Raw genomic sequence first — 22239 nt, 5'->3', positions numbered from 1 at the left:
TCGTAGCTGTCTGTAGTTTTTTGCATGGGTGGAGGTTGGCTGTTTTGAGGGGCTGCTGGAGAAGCCTTGGTGAGTTAATGCAATCCATCTATCTTGTTGACTTAAGTAAAATAATGTGGCTGCTAGAAATCTGAAATAAAAACAGAAAGTCCTTGAGAAACTCAGAAGGTTTGGCAGTGTGTGGAGAGAGAAACAGACTCAATGATTCAAGTCCAATATGATATTTTTAAGAAAACTGTTTAGCCCATTGCATTATGTAATTCTAACTTCTGCTCTTAATCACATAATATTGAGTCAAATTTGTTTAAATGCACTATTGATTGATTTATTTGACCTGTATTGATCTGTTACGGCTTACTAAAGGTCATCAACACATATTAAAATTTAACACAGTTCAGAGTCACTCTCGAATCTGTCCTGTGTGTATTCATACCCAAAGACTGCTTAGAAACGTTCCAGTATGTACTTTAGCTTGGCTTTCAGTGATATAAGAGGTAAGGCTAGCCTGTTATCTGATGGAGTTTCAGTCAATTGAGGGCAGTCAATAGGCAAGTCTACATAGCAAACAGTGAACCTTTTCACTGTCTCTGGCTCTCTCTCTGCCTCTGTGTAATTCAGGGAATTAGAGTGAACAAAGAGCGTTCTCATTACCAGGTGCTGAGAGATGTTGAGCTGATAAGAAAAGCCTTTTATTGTACTATTAGAAAACAAGACATAATCTAAAGGATGTAAATCCTAGAATATCTTTAATTGCCAATCTGTGTCTTCTAGTATTTTGAACAACTTCAATGGTACCTTCAAAACTGTAACATGATGGGATATGAGAATTGTGTGCTAAAATAGTAGGTCACAATTTGTTTGTAGTTCTGTTTAATTTTTCTGCAATGTTTGTGCAGAACACTGACCAGTGAATAAAAATAGATCAATCTTCTCTTGGTATGATTAGTACTAACTGTTGCCTGATAACATTGTGAATACTTCAAGGAGTGTGCCCAGACAATATTAATACAGGACTCTCAATTCTCAATGTGGGCTGTACCTGAACAGATGGGGGAGGGAGGGATATCATCTGTAGAAAGAAATGAGACTTATGTGTGACATTTTGTAAGTGAGAAAGGCTCTCCTTACCTCGAAGGTAAGCAAGCACCACATTCGCTTTCCTTCCTGTCCTTCCTTTCCCCATGACTGGAAAATAAGACACGTTGAGTTTGTTGATTGATTCAGTGACAAAGTTTGGATTCCTAAAGTGAAGATAGAAGGCAGCCGGGTAGACAGAGAACAATGAGTGCTAATTAAAGGTCTCCAGAAGGGTGGAGGGAGAAATACATCTGAGTGCAGCCACCGGTGGGATAAAGGACAAGGAAGGGATAGTTTTCCAGTGCTCTGCGTTCATGCATATGCAAGCACATCCTGAGTTAGGAGGGCTGGCAGTGCGTCAGATGAGCAGTACAAAAGATCGAGGCTTCCAGACACAGCTGTATTTCAAGGCAGTCCGAATAACCAGGCGAGAGGCAGCAGCAATGACCAGCAGGATTTGAAGGTTTCTTCTCAGCAGCAAAGTTTACCGACACCGTGTGCAGGAACTGAAAGGTATGGGAATTTCTGTGCTCTGTGGGTTGTTTCTGTCATTCTTCCACCTTAGCTGCAACGCGAACAGAAATGAAAGATTCTGTTTGGGTCGCTGTTTCCTCCCAGTGCAGCTGTACGCTCACCTCCCTGAGCTGTTGGGACTACCAGCAACTGTCATGAAGTGCCTCATTCACTTTCACAAGCTGTGAGCACCCGTTTGCCCTTTTCCCAACCCTGTATTACGGGGAGATGGGCAGAGTTGACGAGCAGCGTATTGAACTTGACAATGTGAGACTCCCTCAAGTTCCAAAACGGCACACACTTCTGGAGTGAATAGTGTCAAGGCGTTATATTGATGCAGGGAGTTTGCTGAATATTCACCAGCAGTCAAATTGTGAATTGCTTATGTGACATCAGTACATCAGCTCCAGTTTGCTGACTGACACTCCAACCCCTCTTAAACGTGCACAGCCCCAAGCAGCAAGGAAGATTCCAAACAACACTTCACCTGAGTAAAGGGCAGCGCTCCGAAAGCTTGTGATTTTAGATAAACCTGTTGGATTATAACCTGGTGTCATGTGACTTCTGACCTTGTTCACCTCAGTCCAATACGGGCCCCTCCACACCAAATAAAAACCAAATGAAATGCTGGAAATTGGAAACAGAAATAGACATTGCTGGAAAAGCTCAGCAGGTCTGGCAGCATATGTGGAGAGAGAAAGCAGAGTGAATGTTTCTGCTCCAGTTCTGAAGAAGGGTCACTGGACCTGAAACCTTGTTGCTCCTTTCTCTGGACAGATGCTGCTAGATCAGGGTAGATCCCATTCTAGTGTTGTATAAAGGGATCATTAACTGCTTCTAACCCCGCCATTGGATAATGTCAAAACTGGCTCAATTTGTAGCACTGGAACCTCTGAGGCAAATGACTGTGGGTTTGAGTTCCAATTCTCTGTGCTGAACTTTGCCCGCACCCTCCCCCAGTTGTGTTTTCCAGTGTGAGTACACACAAAACAGAATAGATGCCCATATTCACTCTGACCCACCCTGAGCTCACCCCGCAAATACAGAGTGTGGGTGGTCAGCAATATTCACAGCACTGTCGCCAGATGTAAATCAGTAATTGTTAAAAGCTCAGCACACCACAATGTTATCCTGCCCTTGTCATAATATGCTCGGTGCGGCAATTGGGCTAGTGTGGTAAAACATGGTTTTACAAATTTTTTTTTAAATTGCAGGAAGAAAGAGCTGGGGTTAAGAGCTTTGGAGGGTGTCTTCCCGTAATAGTAACACCCCTGAGAAAATGAAGACCCCCCCCTCCTTCTTCCTATTTGTAAGGAGTTTAAAATCCACCCCACACCACCTTTGTGCCACCAACTCCCCACCCCTCTCACTGCAAGGTTACCAAACCCTCACCGCCCAATGCTCAGGCTGAACATGGCCCAGGACCTTCTCTACCACCAAGATCTGGCCTACTGCACATGCCTACATACATACATGGGATATATGACATAGAGGAGAAAGTGAGGACTGCAGATGCTGGAGATCAGAGCTGAAAATGTGTTGCTGGAAAAGCACAGCAGGTCAGGCAGCATCCAAGGAGCAGGAGAATCGACGTTTCGGGCGGGCTCATGCCCGAAACATCGATTCTCCTGTTGGTATATGACATAGAAACAGGCTATTCCACCAAACCAGTCTACCTCGGTGATTATGCTCCACTGCAGTCATAGGGTCAGAGAGATATACAGCATGGAAACAGACCTTTCGGTCCAACTCTTCAATGCTGACCAGATATCTTAATCTAATCTAGTCCCATTTGCCAGCACTTGACCCATTATCCCTCTAAACCCTTCCTATTCATATACCCATCTAGATGCCTTTTAAATGTTGTAATTGTGTTAGTCTCCACCACTTCCTCTGGCAGCTCATTCCATACACGTACCACCCTCTGCGTGTCCCTTTCATATCTTTCCGCTCTCACCCTAAACCTATGCCCTCTAGTTCTGGACTCCTGCACCCCAGAGAAAATGCCTTGTCTATTTACCCTATCAATGCCTGTCATGATTTTATAAACCTCTATAAGGTCATCCCTCAGCCTCTGAAGCTCCAGGGAAAACAGCCCCAGCCTATTCAGCTTCAAATCCTCCAACCCTGGCAACATCCTTGTAAATTCTTTCTGAACCCTTTCAAGTTTCACAGCATCTTTCCGATGGGAAGGAGACCAGAAATGCACACAATATTCCAACAGTGGCCTAACCAATGTCCTGTACAGCCACAACATGACCTCCCAACTCCTGTACTCAATACTCTGACCGAAAAAAGAAAGGATACCAAGCGCCTTCTTTACTATCCTATCTCCCCGCGACTCTACTTTGGTGGCACGGTGGCTCAGTGGTTAGCACTGCTGCCTCACAGCGCCAGGGACCTGGGTTCAATTCCTGCCTCAGGCAACTGTCTGTGTGGAGTGTGCACATTCCCTCCCATGTCTGCGTGGGTTTCCTCCAGGTGCTCCGGTTTCCTCCTGCAGTCTAAAGATGTGCAGGTCAGATGAATTGGCCATGCTAAATTACCTGTAGTGATAGGTATAGGGGAATGGGTCTGGGTGGGTTGCTCTTCGGAGGGTCGGTGTGGAATTGGTGGGCCGAAGGGCCTGTTTCCACACTGTAGGGAATCTAATCTAATCTACTTTCAAGGAGCTATGAACCTGCACTCCAAGGTCTCTTTGTTCAGCAACACTCCTCAGAATCTTGCCATTAAGTCTTCTTTCACATTTCCTCATTTTAATCTTCCAACATAACCCCTTCTCCCTGACATCTAACTTTTCCTTAAATGCATCTGCACAGTTTGCTTCAACTACTCCCTGTGGGAGCAGGTTTCATGCTCTCACCATTATTTGGGAAAAGAGTTTTCTTCTGAATTCTCTGTTAGATTTCTCAGTGACTGTGAATCCCTATGGTGCTGAAAGTGGCCATCAGCTCATAGAGTCTGCACTGACCCACCAAAGAGCACCCTACCCAGACCCACATCATCTCTGTAACCCCACGTGGGGTTTTTCCCTGTGGCTAAGCCACCTAACCTGCACACCCCTGGACGCTATGGGCAATTTTTAGCATGATTAATCCGCACGTCTTTGGATTGTGGGAGGAAACCAGAGCACCCAGAGGAAACCCACACAGACATAGGGGGGAGTGTGCAACCAGTCACCTGAGAGTGGAATCGAACCTGGGTTCCTGGTGTTGTGAGGCAGCAGTGCTGATCCCTGAGTCACCGTGCTGCTTGATGGCGTCTAGCCCAAATATTAGCAGCCTTCACAGACCCACTTTGCTAAAACCTTCTATGAAGTTAAATTTCTCCATTAGGTCACCCTTCAGCTTTCTTTCTTTGTGGGAAAAGAGACCCAGTGTGTCAGTACTGTTACACATCCTGACAGATTTCAGGTTTCTTCCTCACAAACCTTCACTATGTCTTCACTGCAACCTCTCTGCTCTTTTAACAATATGAACTAGATATGCATGTAGATTTGTTTAACCCAGATGCAACATGACCTCCTTACTTTTCAATTCTATCCTTTTGGAATAAAGCTGGATGCTTGATTTCATTTTTAACCAATGAAGCAATATTTAGCAGTTGGTATATTTATAATCCTTTCTTCCTCAATCCTACCTAGACTTCCAGCTTTCCAACAGTAAGATGTCTCCCTTTTGCTCATTAAAAGGAGAATGGACTCACCTTTACCTGTATCGATGTTCATTTGCCAATTATTTGTCTATTCTGCAAGTTACCTTTAATCGCAAAATATCTCAGCCCCAAAAATCCAAGGGGCTGCCAGGGTTGGTGGAGCTGCTGGCCAATCAGATTTATTGGGTTTTTCCACACATAATGTACTAAATCTGGAGGGAAGTCATCTTCCAAGCCCCAGTGCAGTACTGAAGGAGTGCTGTCCTGCCTTTGTGAAGAAATATTAAAGAGGAGATCCCCTTGACCCTCTCAGGTAATAGAAACCATTCCATGACATTATCTGGAAGAAGATTATGGAGTTTTCTTAGTGTCCTGACCAATATTAATCCATCTACAAATATTGCAACAAAAATAATCTGGTGATTGCCATATTTCTGTGGAAATTTGCAGTGTGCAAATTAGTTAGAATGGAGGGAATTGTAGAGATGCTGAAATGACATGGGCAGTGAAATGTGGCAGAACAACAGGAGAGGTTCAACAAGGCCAATCTTGACATCAGGAGCAACTCACTATGTCCTTTAATTACATTCTGAATGTCAAGGTGAAATTTCCACTAGGTAGTGGCAATTGGCTGATCAGGGGGGTTGATTACTGATAGTAAGCTTATTAACTGCAAATCTCACTTCATTAATGTGCCATTTCCTGTCATACCACCCCCACTGCAAACAAACTTGAGACCATGGAAGTCAGAGCAAGTACTTGGCTCCTTCAGCTCACTGCTTGCTCCAAGTAATTTTCCTGTGAAACGCCAGGCACCAGTCTCTCCGTGCATACTGCATGGACACTGGCCATACATACCCCACAGCAATGGACACTTAAAAAGTACTTCAATGGCTGTAGAGCACTTAGGAAATAGTTCAGTGACTGTGAATGTTCTTTATGAATGGAAATCTTTCTTTCTGAATGTACCTACAGAGCTACAACTGTTTTGACCTTTTGTAGCTCTTTAAAGTTTCAAAAGCCCATTGTATCGAGTATGTTAGGTACTGAAGGAAGTTTTGATGATTTCAAGGAATCATAGAATCATACAGTATGGAAACAAATCCTTCTGTCCAACCTATCCCATACCAAGCTAATCCCACTTGCCTGCATTTAGACCATATCCCTACAAATCTTTTCTATTTATGTACTGATCCAAATGTCTTTTAAATGTTGTAACTGTACCTGCATCCAGCACTTGCTCTGGCAGTTCATTCCACACATGGGTCATCCTGTGCATAAAACAATTGCCCCCATGTCCTTTTAAAATCTTTCTTCTCTCACCTTAAAAATATGCCCTTTAGTTTTGTACTCCCCCACAGTTGGGAACAGACCCTTGCTATTCATCCTATCTATGCCCCTCATGACTTTATAAACCTCTCCTCAACCCTTTAACCTCGTACACTGCAGCGAAAGAAACTCCCAGTCTATCCAGCCTCTCCCTGTTACTTAACCCTTACATTCCCAGCAACATCCTGGTAAATCTTTCTCGAACCCTCTCCAATTGAATGGTATCCTTCCCAAAGAAGGGAGACCTGAACTGTACACAGTAATCCAGCTGTGGAGTTTCCTTATGGTGCTGATCTCCAGTACTCCGAGAGGCCTCACCAATATCCTGTACAACGCCAACACGACATCCCAACACCTGTACTCAACGTCTGACCAATGAAGGCACGCGTGCTAAGCTGCCCTGTCTACATGTGACGCAAATTTCAAAGAATTATGTACTTGAGCCCCCTAGCTCTCTCTGTTCTCCAACATTACCCAGTGCACAAACTAGTTACTCAGATGATGCAAGAGACCATGGTGCCAGCTGTAATTGATCGTCAACAACAGCATTAGGATCTGGAAGGAAATGACAAGAGTTATCCACTAACCATATGGTTAACAAATTGATATCACCCTCTCTCTCTCTCTCTCATACACACACACGCACACGTGCAGTGTACGTATGGGTAAAGCTGTGCTATCAAGAGAAAGTGAGGACTGCCGATGCTGGAGATCAGAGCTGAAAATGTGTTGCTGGAAAAGGGCAGCAGGTCAGGCAGCATCCAAGGGGCAGGAGAATCGACGTTTCAGCTCATGCCCTGCTGACCTGACCTGCTGCCCTTTTCCAGCAACACATTTTCAAAGCTGTGCTATCACACAAGAAGGGGATACAGTAAAACATTATTATATTCTGAATTCTCTGTTAGATTTCTCAGTGACTGTGAATCCCTATGGTGCTGAAAGTGGCCATCAGCTCATAGAGTCTGCACTGACCCACCAAAGAGCACCCTACCCAGACCCACATCATCTCTGTAACCCCACGTGGGGTTTTTCCCTGTGGCTAACCCACCTAACCTGCACACCCCTGGACGCTATGGACAATTTTTAGTATGACTAATCCGCACGTCTTTGGATTGTGGGAGGAAACCAGAGCACCCAGAGGAAACCCACACAGACATGGGGGGATATTGACACATTGTATTTGTTTTAGGACAGTTCTCGCAAAGCCCTGCAGTGCTCAATAGAGCTGGACTCAAGCTTCATGCTATTTGCTCACAATCTTTTCATCAATCATGTGGCGAACAGCTGAGGAATAGGAGAGTGAGAATTAGGAGAGAGAACAGAGAGACAAAAACAAGGAAGAGAGATAACAATCTAGACAGCTATTTATTAGTTGAGTTATTTGTAATTCGTCCACAGGATGTGAGTGTTGCCGGTGAGGCCAGTGTGGATTACCTAGAGGTTAGTTAAGAGTTAACTACATTGTGTTTGGAGCAACAAGTAAAGCAGATTGGGTAAGGAAGGCAGTTTCATTTCCCAAAAATGTTAGCAAACCGAATGGGTTTTTCTGACAATCATCAATTGTTTCCTGGTTATCATTAGAGTCTTAATTCCAGACGGTTATTGAATTCAGATTCCAGCATCGGTCATGTTGAGATTCAAACCCAGGTCTCCAGGTCTCTACCGATAATGCCATGAGACCAACACCTCCCCTGACGATGGGAGAGTGAATGCTATCTCCCTGAGAGAGGATACAGATTAATTAATTGTCATGACCACAGATTGTAAGCCTGGATCACCTATGGGGAGCAATCTTACTAATCTGTTAGAGAACAAACAGACTGTTGTGACACACTAAGACTCTTTTCACATTGTAACCCCCTGCTACGATGCTATGTGCACTCAGACATTGAGTGGGTGCTGCTTCACCTGCAATGGAGGCTGGGGCATTGGGTATCAGATGCTGCATATGGTGTGGCTCACAAATATACAGGTGGCCTTGGCTGGAGAGAACGGTTCCAAGCTCCGTACAATGTTGTGTGCTGCAGGATTGCCTCAGGCTCCTGGGCATTGGAGGCAGGGTTTCTCTCACGACCACCACTTTGTTCTCCATATTCATCAACCTCCTTTAGCAGACTGCCCAAATGATGGCCACATCGGAGTTCTCAGCAGAGTATGACCCTTTTCCTCTGGTAGAAGGGCAGGAGGCTGGAGGAACACAGCAGGCCAGGCAGCATCAGGAGGGGGAGGGCAATGTTTCAGGTGGAACCCTTCTTCAGGACTGGAGGTGGGTGTAGGGGGGCAGTTGCAGATAAACGGGGTGCGGGAAAGCTGCAGATAAAGGGGGTGGGGGATACAGGGTGGGTGTGGGGGGCAGTTGCAGATAAAGGGGGTGGGGGGACTGGGTAGATGTGGGGGGCAGTTGCAAATAAAGGGGGGTGGGGGACGGGGTGGGTGTGGGGGGAAGCTGCAGATAAAGGGGGTGGGGGAAGCAGGGTGGATGTGGGGGGGAGTTGCAGATAAAGGGGGTGGGGGAGAGGGTGGGTGTGGGGGGGGAGCTGCTGATAAATGGGGTGGTGGGGACAAGGTGGGTGTGGGGGAAGCTGCAGATAAAGGGGGTGGGGGACAGGGTGGATGTGAGGTGAGCTGCTGATAAAGGGGGTGGTGGGGACAGAGTGGGTGTGGGGGGGTGTTGCAGATAAAGGGGGTGGGGGGGACAGCATGGGTGTGGGGGGGAGTTGCAGATAAACGGGGTGGGGGGGACAAGTTGGGTGTGGAGGGGAGCTACAGGTAAAGGGGGTGGTATGGACAAGGTGGGTGTGGGGGGGAGCTACAGATAAAGGGGGTGTGGGTGACAGGGTGGGTGTGGGGGAGAACTGCTGATAAAGGGGGGGAGCGGGGACAGGGTGGATGTGGGGAGGGTTCCAGATAAAGGGGATGGTGGGGACAGGGTGGATGTGGGAGGGAGCTGCAGATAAAGGGGGTGGGGGGGACAGGGTGGATGTGGGAGGGAGCTGCAGATAAAGGGGGTGGGGGGGACAGAGTGGGTGTGTGGGGGAGCTGCTGATAAAAGGGTTGGGGGGGACAGGGTGGATGTGGGAGGGAGCTGCAGATAAAGGGGGTGGGTGAGCAGGGTGGGCGTGGGGGGGAGGTGCTGATAAAGGTGGGGTGGGGACAGGGTGGGTGTGGGGGGAGCTACAGGTAAAGGGGGTGGTGGGGACAGTGTGGGTGTGGGAGGGAGCTGCAGATAAAGGAGGTGGGGGGGATCAGGGTGGGTGTGAAAGGGAGCTGCAGATAAACGGAGTGTGGGGGCTGCTGAAGATAAAGGGGGTGGTGGGGACAGGGTGGGTGAGGGGGTGACCTGTCAATAAAGGGAATGGGGGGGATAGGGTGGGTGTTGGGGGGGTGCAGATAAAGTGGGTGGTGGGGATAGGGTGGGTGTGGGGGGGAGCTACAAATAAAGGGGGTGGTGGGGACAGGGATGTGGGGGGGAGCTACAAATAAAGGGGGTGGTGGGGGCAGTGTGAATGTGGGGGGAGCTGCAGTTAAAGGGGGTGGGGGGAACAGGGTGGGTGTGGGGGAGGGAGAGCTGCACATAAAGGGGGTGGGGGGGACAGAGTGGGTGTGGGGGGAGCTACAAATAAAGGGGGTGGTGGGGTCAGGGTGGATGTGGGGGGAGCTGCAGTTAAAGGGGGTGGGGGGAACAGGGTGGGTGTGGGGGAGGGAGAGCTGCACATAAAGGGGGTGGGGGGGACAGAGTGGGTGTGGGGGGAGCTGCACATAAAGGGGGTGGGGGGGACAGAGTGGATGTAGGGGGAGCTGCAGGTAAAGGGGTTGGGGGGACAGGGTGGGTGTGGAGGGGAGCTGCCAATAAAGGGTTGGGGGAGCAGGGTAGGTGTGGGGGGGGAGCTGCAGATAAAGGGGGTGGTGGGGTCAGGGTGGATGTAGGGGGAGCTGCAGGTAAAGGGGGTGGGGGGACAGGGTGGGTGTGGAGGGGAGCTGCCGATAAAGGGTTGGGGGAGCAGGGTAGGTGTGGGGGGGAGCTGCAGATAAAGGTGGTGGTGGGAACAGGGTGGGTGAGATGGGGGAGTTACAGATAAAGGGGGTAGGGGGTACAGGGTGGCTGTGGGTGGAGCTGCAGATAAAGGGGGTATGGGGGACAGGGAGGGTGTGCGGGGAGCTACAGGTAAAGGGGGTGGGGGAGACAGGGTGGGTGTGGGGGAGGGAGAGCTGTAGATAAAGGGGGTGGGGGGGACAGAGTGGGTGTGGGGGGATCTGCCGATAAAGGGGGTGGAGGAGTAGGGTGGGTGTTGGGGGGGGAGCTGCCAATAAAGGGGTGGGGGAGCAGGGTGGGTGAGGGGGGGTGCTACAAATAAAGGGGTTGGTGGGAGCAGGGTGGGTGTGGGGGGCTGGAGCTGCAGATAAAGGGGTTGGGGGGAAAGGGTGCTGTGGGGGGTATCTACAAATAAAGGGGGTGGGGGGACAGGATGGATGTGGGAGGGAGCTGCAGATAAAGGGGGTGGGGAAGCAGGGTGGGTGTGGGGTGGAGCTACAGATAAAGGGAGTGGGGGGGACAAGGTGGGTGTGGGGGAGGGGGAGCTGCAGATAAAGGGGGTGGGGGGGACAGGGTGGGTGTGGGGGGGAGCTGCAGATAAAAGGGGTGGGGGGGACAGGGTGATTGTGGGGTGGGAAATGCAGAGAAAGGGGGTGGTGGGGAAAGGGTGGGTGTGTGGGGAAGATGCAGATAAAGAAGGTGTGGGGGACAAGTTGGGTGTGGGAGGAAGATCCAGATATAGGGGGTGTGCAGGACAGGGTGGGTGTGGGGGGATCTGCCAATAAAGGGGTGGGGGAGCAGGGTGGGTGGGGGGGGAGCTGCAGATAAAGGTGGTGGGGGGTACAGGGTGGGTGTGGGGGAGGGAGAGCTGCACATAAAGGGGGTGGGGGGGACAGAGTGGGTGTGCAGGGGAGCTGCCGATAAAGGGGGTGGTGGGGACAGGGTGGGTGTGGGGGTAGCTGCAGGTAAAGGGGGTGGGGGGAAAGGGTGGGTGTGGGAGGCAGATGCAGATATGGGGGGTGTGCAGGACAGGGTGGGAGTTGGGGGAGCTGTCAATAAAGGGGTGGGGGGAGCAGGGTGGGTGTGGGGGGGAGCTGCCGATAAAGGGGGTGGTGGGGACAAGGTGGGCGTGGTGGGGGAGTGAAGGGCTTTTGCCCGAAACGTCGATTTCGCTGCTCGTTGGATGCTGCCTGAACTGCTGTGCTCTTCCAGCACCACTAATCCAGTGGTGGGGGAGTTGCAGATAAAGGGGGTGGGGGGGGAACAGGGTGGGTGTGGGGGGAGCTGCAAATAAAGGGACTGTCAGGGACAGGGTGGGTGTGGGGGGGAGCTGCCGATAAAGGGGGTGGGGGAGCAGGGTGGGTGTGGGGGGGAGCTGCAGATAAAGGTGGTGGGGGGAGCAGGGTGGGTGTTGGGGGCAGCTGCAGATAAAGGGGGTGGGGGAGCAGGGTGGGTGTGCGGGGAGCTGCAGATAAAGGGGGGGGTGGGGATAGGGTGGGTGTGGGGGCGAGCTACAAATAAAGGTGGTTAGGGTGACAGGGTGTATATGGGGGGGGAGCTGCAGATAAGGCGGTGGGTGAGCAGGGTGGGTGTAGGGGAGAGCTGAAGATATAGGGGGTGGGAGGGAACAGGGTGGATGTGGGGGGAAGCTGCAGATAAAGGGGGTGGGGGGTACAGGGCGGGTGTGGGGGGGAGTTGCAGATAAAGAGGGTGGTGGGGACAGGGTGGGTGTGGGGGCGAGCTACAAATAAAGGGGGTGGGTGGGGACAGGGTGAATGTGGGGGGAATCTGCAGAAAAAGGGTGTAGAGGAGCAGGGTTGGTGTTGGGGGGAGCTACAGATAAAGGGGGTGGGGGCAGAGGGTTGGTGTTGGGGGGAGCTACAGATAAAGGGGTGGAGGGAACAGAGTGGGTGTGGAGGGGAGCTACAGATAAAGGGGGTGGGTGGAAAGGGTGGGTGTGTGGGGATCTGCAGATAAACGGGGTGGGGGAGCAGGGTGCATGTGGAGGGGGAGCTGCTGATAAAGGGGGTGGTGGGGACAGGGTGGTTGTGGGGGGGGAAATGCATGGAAAGGGGATGGTGGGGACAGTGTGGGTGAGGGGAGGGAGCTGCCGATAAAGGAGGTGGGGGGAGCAGGGTGGGTGTGTGAGGGAACTGCAGATAAACGGAGTGGGTGGGGACAGGGTGGGTGTTGGGGGGGAGCTACAAATAAAAGGGGTGGTGGGGACAGGGTGAATGTGGGGGGAGCTGCAGATAAAGGGGGTGAGGGAGCATGGTGGGTGTGGGGGGAGCTGCAGATAAAGGGGGTGGGGTTCAGGTTGGGTGTGGGGGTAACTACAGATAAAGGGGTTGGGGGACAGGGTGAGTGTGGGGGCGAGCTGCAGATAAAAAGGGTTGTGGGGACAGGTTGGGGGGTAGCAGCAGATAAAGGGGGTGGGGGGACAGAGTGGGTGTTGGGGGCAGCTGCAGATAAAGGGAGTGGGGGGGGACAGGGTAGGAGTGGGGGAGAGTTCCAGATAAAGGGGGCAGACAGGGTGGGTGTGGGGGAGAAGCTACAGATAAAGGTGGTGTGGGGGACAGGGTGGGTGTGGGGCGGACCTGCAGATAAAGGGGGTTGTGGGGACAGGTTGGGTGTGCGGGGAGGCTGCAGATAAAGGGGGTGGGGGCGACAGGGTGTATGTGGGGGGGAGCTGCAGATAAGGGGGTGGGTGAGCAGGGTGGGTGTGGGGGGAAGCTGCAGATAATGGGGGTGGTGGGTACAGGGCGGGTGTGGGGGGGAGTTGCAGATAAAGGGGGTGGTGGGGATAGGGTGGGTGTGGGGTGGGCTTGCAGATAAAGGGTGTGTGGGACAGGATGGGTGTAGGGGAGAGTTGCAGATAAAGGTGGGGGGGGGACAGGGTGGGTGTTGGGGGCAGCTGCAGATAAAGGGGGTGGGGTGGACAGGGTGGGTGTGGAGGGGAGCTACAGATAAAGGTGGGGCTGACAGGGGGGTGTGGGGGGGAGCTGCAGATTAAGGGGGTGGTGGGGACAGGGTGGGTGTGGGGGGGAGTTGCAGATAAAGGGGGTGGGGAGGACAGGGTGGGTGTTGGGGGAGCTGCAGATAAAGGTGGGGGGGGACAGGGTGGGTGTTGGGGGCAGCTGCAGATAAAGGGGCTGTGTGGGACAGGGTGGGTGTGGGGGGGGAGCTGCAGATAAAGAGGGTGGTGGAGCAGGATGGGTGTGGGGGAGATTTGCAGATAAAGGGGGTGGGGGAGCAGTGTGGGTGTGTGGGGAAGCTGCAGGTTAAGGGGCTGGGCGGGACAGGGTGGGTGTGGGGGAGAGCTGCAGATAAAGGAGGTGGGTGGACAGGGTGGGTATGGGGGGGGAGTTGCAGATAAAGGGGGTGGGTGGACAAGGTGGGTGTTGGGGGGGAGTTGTAGATAAAGGGGGTAGCGGGGACAGGGATGGTTTGGGGGGTTATTTGCAGATAAAGGGGGTGGCGGGAACGGGAGGATGTGGGGGGGAGCTGCAGATAAAGGGGGTGGTGGGGACAGGGTGGGTGTGGGGGGAACTACAGATAAAGGGGTTGGGGTACAGGGTGGGTGTGGGGGCAAGCTGCAGATAAAGGCAGTGGGGGACAGGGTGAGTGTGGGGGTGAGCTGCAGATAAAAAGGGTTGTGGGGACAGGTTGGGGGGTAGCAGCAGATAAAGGGGGTGGGGGCGACAGGGTGTATGTGGGGGGGAGCTGCAGATAAGGGGGTGGGTGAGCAGGGTGGGTGTGGGGGGAAGCTGCAGATAATGGGGGTGGTGGGTACAGGGCGGGTGTGGGGGGGAGTTGCAGATAAAGGGGGTGGTGGGGATAGGGTGGGTGTGGGGTGGGCTTGCAGATAAAGGGTGTGTGGGACAGGATGGGTGTAGGGGAGAGTTGCAGATAAAGGTGGGGGGGGGACAGGGTGGGTGTTGGGGGCAGCTGCAGATAAAGGGGGTGGGGTGGACAGGGTGGGTGTGGAGGGGAGCTACAGATAAAGGTGGGGCTGACAGGGGGGTGTGGGGGGGAGCTGCAGATTAAGGGGGTGGTGGGGACAGGGTGGGTGTGGGGGGGAGTTGCAGATAAAGGGGGTGGGGAGGACAGGGTGGGTGTTGGGGGAGCTGCAGATAAAGGTGGGGGGGGACAGGGTGGGTGTTGGGGGCAGCTGCAGATAAAGGGGCTGTGTGGGACAGGGTGGGTGTGGGGGGGGAGCTGCAGATAAAGAGGGTGGTGGAGCAGGATGGGTGTGGGGGAGATTTGCAGATAAAGGGGGTGGGGGAGCAGTGTGGGTGTGTGGGGAAGCTGCAGGTTAAGGGGCTGGGCGGGACAGGGTGGGTGTGGGGGAGAGCTGCAGATAAAGGAGGTGGGTGGACAGGGTGGGTATGGGGGGGGAGTTGCAGATAAAGGGGGTGGGTGGACAAGGTGGGTGTTGGGGGGGAGTTGTAGATAAAGGGGGTAGCGGGGACAGGGATGGTTTGGGGGGTTATTTGCAGATAAAGGGGGTGGCGGGAACGGGAGGATGTGGGGGGGAGCTGCAGATAAAGGGGGTGGTGGGGACAGGGTGGGTGTGGGGGGAACTACAGATAAAGGGGTTGGGGTACAGGGTGGGTGTGGGGGCAAGCTGCAGATAAAGGCAGTGGGGGACAGGGTGAGTGTGGGGGTGAGCTGCAGATAAAAAGGGTTGTGGGGACAGGTTGGGGGGTAGCAGCAGATAAAGGGGGTGGGGGGACAGAGTGGGTGTTGGGGAAAGGGAGTAGGGGGTAGCAGCAGATAAAGGGGGTGGGGGGACAGAGTGGGTGTTGGGGAAAGGGAGTAGGGGGTAGCTGCAGATAAAGGGAGTGGGGGGTAGCTGCAGATAAAGAGGGTGGGGGGGCAGAGTGGGTGTTGGGGGCAGCTGCAGATAAAGGGAGTGGGGGGGATAGGGTGGGTGTGGGGGGGGAGTTGCAGATAAAGGGGGTGGGGGTGACAGGGTGGGAATGGGGGAGAGTTCCACATAAAGGGGGCGGACAGGGTGGGTGTGGGGGGGGAGCTGCAGATAAAGGGGGTGGGGGGGGACAGGGTGGGTGTGGGGGAACCTGCAGATATAGGGGGTTGTGGGGACAGGTTGGGTGTGCGGGGAGGCTGCAGATAAAGGGGGTGGGGGCGACAGGGTGTATGTGGGGGGGTGCTGCAGATAACGGGGTGGGTGAGCGGGGTGGGTGTGGGGGAGAGCTGCAGATATAGGGGGTGGGAGGGAACAGGGTGGATGTGGGGGGAAGCTGCAGATAAAGGGGTGGTTGGTGACAGGGTGGGTGTGGGGGGGAGTTGCAGATAAAGGGGGTGGGGGGACAGGGTGGGTGTGGGGGAGATTTGCAGATAAAGGGGGTGGGGGAGCAGTGTGGGTGTGGGGAAAAGCTGCAGGTTAAAGGGCTGGGCGGGACAGGGTGGGTGTGGGGGGACCTGCAGATAAAGGAGGTGGGTGGACAGGGTGGGTGTGGGGGTGAGTTGCAGATAAAGGGGGTGGCGGGGACAGGGAGGGTGTGGGGGTTTAGTTGCAGATAAAGGGGGTAGCGGGGACAGGGTGGGTGTGGGGGGGTAGTTGCAGATAAAGAGAGTGGTGGGGATGGGAGGATGTTGGGGGGGGAGCTGCAGATAAAGGGGGTGGTGGGGACAGGTGGGTGTGGGGGGTGAGCTGCAGATAAAGGGAGGGGACAGGATGGGTGTGGGGAAGCTGCAGATAAAGGGGGTGGGGGGACAGGGTGGGTGTCAGGGGGAGCTACAGGTAAAGGGGGTGGGGGGACAGGGTGTGTGTGGCAGGGCAGCTGCAGATAAAGAGGGTGATGGAGGACAGGGTGGGTGTGGGGGGAGCTGCAGATAAAACGGGGGGGTGGGGGGGTGTGGAGGGGGAGCTGCAGATAAAGGGGTGGTGGGGAGAGGGTGGGTCTGGGGGCGAGCTGCAGATACAGGGGGTGGGTGTTTCTCGCGGGGGGAACTGCAGATAAAGGTGGTGGGGGGGACAGGGTGGGTGTGGGGGGGGACCTGCAGATAAAGGGGATGCTGGGAACAGGGTGGGTGTGGGGGGGGGAGCTGCAGATATAGGGGGTGGGGGGGACAGGGTGGGTGTGGGGGTGAGCTGCAGATAAAGGGGATGGTGGAAACAGGGTGGGTGTGGGGGGGGAGCTGCAGATATAGGTGGTGGTAGGGACAGGGTGGGTGTGGGGGGAGCTGCAGATAAAGGGGGTGGGGGGACAGGATGGGTGTGGGGGTGGAGTTGCAGATAAAGGGGGTGGTGGGGACAGGGTGGGTGTGGGAGGCAGATGCAGATATGGGGGGTGTGCAGGACAGGGTGGGTGTTGGGGGAGCTGTCAATAAAGCGGTGGGGGGAGCAGGGTGGGTGTGGGGGGGAGCTGCCGATAAAGGGGGTGGTGGGGACAAGGTGGGCGTGGTGGGGGAGTGAAGGGCTTTTGCCCGAAACGTCGATTTCGCTGCTCGTTGGATGCTGCCTGAACTGCTGTGCTCTTCCAGCACCACTAATCCAGTGGTGGGGGAGTTGCAGATAAAGGGGGTGGGGGGGGAACAGGGTGGGTGTGGGGGGAGCTGCAGACAAAGGGACTGTCAGGGACAGGGTGGGTGTGGGGGGGAGCTGCAGATAAAGGGGGTTGTGGGGACACGGTTGGTGTGGTGGGGGGGCTGCAGATACAGGGGGTGGCGGAGAAGGGTGAGTGTGGGGTGAAGCTGCAGATAAAGGGGGTGGTTGGTGACTGGATGGGTGTGGGGGGGAGCTGCAGATAAAGGGGGTGGTTGGTGACAGGGTGGGTGTGGGGGGGAGCTGCAGATAAAGGGGGTGGTTGGTGACTGGATGGGTGTGGGGGGGAGCTGCAGATAAAGGGGGTGGTTGGTGACAGGGTGGGTGTGGGGGAGAGCTGGAGATAAAGGGGGTGGTTGGTGACAGGGTGGGTGTGGGGGGGAGCTGCAGATAAAGGGGGTGGTGGGGACAGGGTAGGTGTGGGGGGAACTACAGATAAAGGGGTTGGGGTACAGGGTGGGTGTGGGGGCAAGCTGCAGATAAAGGCAGTGGGGGACAGGGTGAGTGTGGGGGCGAGCTGCAGATAAAAAGGGTTGTGGGGACAGGTTGGGGGGTAGCAGCAGATAAAGGGGGTGGGGCCACAGAGTGGGTGTTGGGGGCAGCTGCAGATAAAGGGAGTGGGGGGTAGCTGCAGATAAAGAGGGTGGGGGGGATAGGGTGGGTGTGGGGGGGGAGTTGCAGATAAAGGGGGTGGGGGTGACAGGGTGGGAATGGGGGAGAGTTCCACATAAAGGGGGCGGACAGGGTGGGTGTGGGGGGGGGAGCTGCAGATAAAGGGGGTGGGGGGGGACAGGGTGGGTGTGGGGGAACCTGCAGATATAGGGGGTTGTGGGGACTGGTTGGGTGTGGGGGGAGGCTGCAGATAAAGGGGTGGGGGCGACAGGGTGTATGTGGGGGGGTGCTGCAGATAACGGGGTGGGTGAGCGGGGTGGGTGTGGGGGAGAGCTGCAGATATAGGGGGTGGGAGGGAACAGGGTGGATGTGGGGGGAAGCTGCAGATAAAGGGGTGGTTGGTGACAGGGTGGGTGTGGGGGGGAGTTGCAGATAAAGGGGGTGGGGGGACAGGGTGGGTGTGGGGGAGATTTGCAGATAAAGGGGGTGGGGGAGCAGTGTGGGTGTGGGGAAAAGCTGCAGGTTAAAGGGCTGGGCGGGACAGGGTGGGTGTGGGGGGACCTGCAGATAAAGGAGGTGGGTGGACAGGGTGGGTGTGGGGGTGAGTTGCAGATAAAGGGGGTGGCGGGGACAGGGAGGGTGTGGGGGGTTAGTTGCAGATAAAGGGGGTAGCGGGGACAGGGTGTGTGTGGGGGTGAGCTGCAGATAAAGGGGATGGTGGAAACAGGGTGGGTGTGGGGGGGGAGCTGCAGATATAGGTGGTGGTAGGGACAGGGTGGGTGTGGGGGGACTTGCAGATAAAGGGGGTGGGGGGACAGGATGGGTGTGGGGGTGGAGTTGCAGATAAAGGGGGTGGTGGGGACAGGGTGGGTGTGGGAGGCAGATGCAGATATGGGGGGTGTGCAGGACAGGGTGGGTGTTGGGGGAGCTGTCAATAAAGCGGTGGGGGGAGCAGGGTGGGTGTGGGGGGGAGCTCCCGATAAAGGGGGTGGTGGGGACAAGGTGGGCGTGGTGGGGGAGTGAAGGGCTTTTGCCCGAAACGTCGATTTCGCTGCTCGTTGGATGCTGCCTGAACTGCTGTGCTCTTCCAGCACCACTAATCCAGTGGTGGGGGAGTTGCAGATAAAGGGGGTGGGGGGGGAACAGGGTGGGTGTGGGGGGAGCTGCAGACAAAGGGACTGTCAGGGGCAGGGTGGGTGTGGGGGGGAGCTGCAGATAAAGGGACTGTCAGGGACAGGGTGGGTGTGGGGGGGAGCTGCAGATAAAGGGGGTTGTGGGGACACGGTTGGTGTGGTGGGGGGGCTGCAGATACAGGGGGTGGCGGAGAAGGGTGAGTGTGGGGTGAAGCTGCAGATAAAGGGGGTGGTTGGTGACTGGATGGGTGTGGGGTGAAGCTGCAGATAAAGGGGGTGGTTGGTGACAGGGTTGGTGTGGGGGGTAGCTGCAGATAAAGGGGGTGGTTGGTGACTGGATGGGTGTGGGGGGGAGCTGCAGATAAAGGGGGTGGTTGGTGACAGGGTGGGTGTGGGGGGGTAGATGCAGATAAAGGGGGTGGGGGGGACAGGGTGGGTGTGGGGGGTAGCTGCAGATAAAGGGGGTGGTTGGTGACTGGATGGGTGTGGGGGGGAGCTGCAGATAAAGGGGGTGGTTGGTGACAGGGTGGGTGTGGGGGGGTAGATGCAGATAAAGGGGGTGGGGGGGACAGGGTGGGTGTGGGGGGTAGCTGCAGATAAAGGGGGTGGTTGGTGACAGGGTGGGTGTGGGGTGAAGCTGCAGATAAAGGGGGTGGTTGGTGACAGGGTGGGTGTGGGGGGTAGCTGCAGATAAAGGGGGTGGTTGGTGACTGGATGGGTGTGGGGGGTAGCTGCAGATAAAGGGGGTGGTTGGTGACTGGATGGGTGTGGGGGGTAGCTGCAGATAAAGGGGGTGGTTGGTGACAGGGTGGGTGTGGGGTGAAGCTGCAGATTAAGGGGGTGGTTGGTGACAGGGTGGGTGTGGGGGGTAGCTGCAGATAAAGGGGGTGGTTGGTGACAGGGTGGGTGTGGAGTGAAGCTGCAGATTAAGGGGGTGGTGGGGACAGGGTAGGTGTGGGGGGTAGTTGCAGATAAAGGGGGTGGGGGGGACAGGGTGGGTGTGGGGGTGGAGCTGCAGATAAAGGGGGTGGTGGGGACAGGGTGGCTGTGTGGGGGTAGATGCAGATAAAGGGGGTTGGGGGGACAGAGTGGGTGTTGGGGGAGCTGCAGATAAAGGTGGGGGGGACAGGGTGGGTGTTGGGGGCAGCTGCAGATAAAGGGGGTGTGTGGGACAGGGTGGGTGTGGGGGGGGGAGCTGCAGATAAAGGAGGTGGGTGGACAAGGTGGGTGTTGGGGGGGAGTTGTAGATAAAGGGGGTAGCGGGGACAGGGATGGTTTGGGGGGTTAGTTGCAGATAAAGGGGGTGGCGGGAACGGGAGGATTTTGGGGGGAGCTGCAGATAAAGGGGGTGGTGGGGACAGGGTGGGTGTGGGGGGAACTACAGATAAAGGGGTTGGGGGACAGGGTGGGTGTGGGGGCAAGCTGCAGATAAAGGCAGTGGGGGACAGGGTGAGTGTGGGGGCGAGCTGCAGATAAAAAGGGTTGTGGGGACAGGTTGGGGGGTAGCAGCAGATAAAGGGGGTGGGGCCACAGAGTGAGTGTTGGGGAAAGGGAGTGGGGGGTAGCAGCAGTTAAAGGGGGTGGGGGAGACAGAGTGGGTGTTGGGGGCAGCTGCAGATAAAGGGAGTGGGGGGGATAGGGTGGGTGTGGGGGGGGAGGCTGCAGATAAAGGGGGTGGGGGCGACAGGGTGTATGTGGGGGGGCGCTGCAGATAACGGGGTGGGTGAGCGGGTTGGGTGTAGGGGAGAGCTGCAGATAAAGGGGGTGGGAGGGAACAGGGTGGATGTGGGGGGAAGCTGCAGATAAAGGGGGTGGTTGGTGACAGGGTGGGTGTGGGGAGGAGCTGCAGATAAAGGGGGTGGGGGGACCGGGTGGGTGTGGGGGGGTGAGCTGCATATAAAGGGGGTGGTGGGGACAGGGTGGGTGTGGGGGGAAGCTGCAGATATGGGGGGTGTGCAGGACAGGGTGGGTGTTGGGGGAGCTGTCAATAAAGCGGTGGGGGGAGCAGGGTGGGTGTGGGGGGGAGCTGCCGATAAAGGGGGTGGTGGGGACAAGGTGGGCGTGGTGGGGGAGTGAAGGGCTTTTGCCCGAAACGTCGATTTCGCTGCTCGTTGGATGCTGCCTGAACTGCTGTGCTCTTCCAGCACCACTAATCCAGTGGTGGGGGAGTTGCAGATAAAGGGGGTGGGGGGGGAACAGGGTGGGTGTGGGGGGAGCTGCAGACAAAGGGACTGTCAGGGACAGGGTGGGTGTGGGGGGGAGCTGCAGATAAAGGGGGTTGTGGGGACACGGTTGGTGTGGTGGGGGGGCTGCAGATACAGGGGGTGGCGGAGAAGGGTGAGTGTGGGGTGAAGCTGCAGATAAAGGGGGTGGTTGGTGACTGGATGGGTGTGGGGGGGAGCTGCAGATAAAGGGGGTGGTTGGTGACAGGGTGGGTGTGGGGGGGAGCTGCAGATAAAGGGGGTGGTTGGTGACTGGATGGGTGTGGGGGGGAGCTGCAGATAAAGGGGGTGGTTGGTGACAGGGTGGGTGTGGGGGAGAGCTGGAGATAAAGGGGGTGGTTGGTGACAGGGTGGGTGTGGGGGGGAGCTGCAGATAAAGGGGGTGGTGGGGACAGGGTAGGTGTGGGGGGAACTACAGATAAAGGGGTTGGGGTACAGGGTGGGTGTGGGGGCAAGCTGCAGATAAAGGCAGTGGGGGACAGGGTGAGTGTGGGGGCGAGCTGCAGATAAAAAGGGTTGTGGGGACAGGTTGGGGGGTAGCAGCAGATAAAGGGGGTGGGGCCACAGAGTGGGTGTTGGGGGCAGCTGCAGATAAAGGGAGTGGGGGGTAGCTGCAGATAAAGAGGGTGGGGGGGATAGGGTGGGTGTGGGGGGGGAGTTGCAGATAAAGGGGGTGGGGGTGACAGGGTGGGAATGGGGGAGAGTTCCACATAAAGGGGGCGGACAGGGTGGGTGTGGGGGGGGGAGCTGCAGATAAAGGGGGTGGGGGGGGACAGGGTGGGTGTGGGGGAACCTGCAGATATAGGGGGTTGTGGGGACTGGTTGGGTGTGGGGGGAGGCTGCAGATAAAGGGGTGGGGGCGACAGGGTGTATGTGGGGGGGTGCTGCAGATAACGGGGTGGGTGAGCGGGGTGGGTGTGGGGGAGAGCTGCAGATATAGGGGGTGGGAGGGAACAGGGTGGATGTGGGGGGAAGCTGCAGATAAAGGGGTGGTTGGTGACAGGGTGGGTGTGGGGGGGAGTTGCAGATAAAGGGGGTGGGGGGACAGGGTGGGTGTGGGGGAGATTTGCAGATAAAGGGGGTGGGGGAGCAGTG

The 22239-nt window shown here is 55.6% G+C and overlaps 1 protein-coding gene across 6 annotated transcripts in view; it reads left to right on the top strand.

The window, feature by feature from the left end:
* The first annotated feature begins 48 nt into the window (after positions 1 to 48).
* The window catches only part of sulf1 (sulfatase 1), a 403560-nt gene continuing 381369 nt past the window's right edge, over positions 49 to 22239 (top strand). For 3 of the 6 annotated variants that reach the window (XM_072571451.1, XM_072571457.1, XM_072571455.1), the window contains exon 1: positions 1437 to 1590. The gene's annotated coding sequence lies outside the window, so the exon portion shown is untranslated. Of the gene's footprint in view, positions 70 to 1432; positions 1591 to 22239 lie in introns of those variants that run through there. The other 3 variants (XM_072571453.1, XM_072571452.1, XM_072571458.1) reach the window with 2 other exon arrangements.

Source organism: Chiloscyllium punctatum, chromosome 5, assembly GCF_047496795.1.
Source record: "Chiloscyllium punctatum isolate Juve2018m chromosome 5, sChiPun1.3, whole genome shotgun sequence".
NCBI classification, from domain to species: domain Eukaryota; kingdom Metazoa; phylum Chordata; class Chondrichthyes; order Orectolobiformes; family Hemiscylliidae; genus Chiloscyllium; species Chiloscyllium punctatum.
Note: the sequence above shows the minus strand (reverse complement) of the source record. Positions and strands in the feature narration are given on the sequence as shown.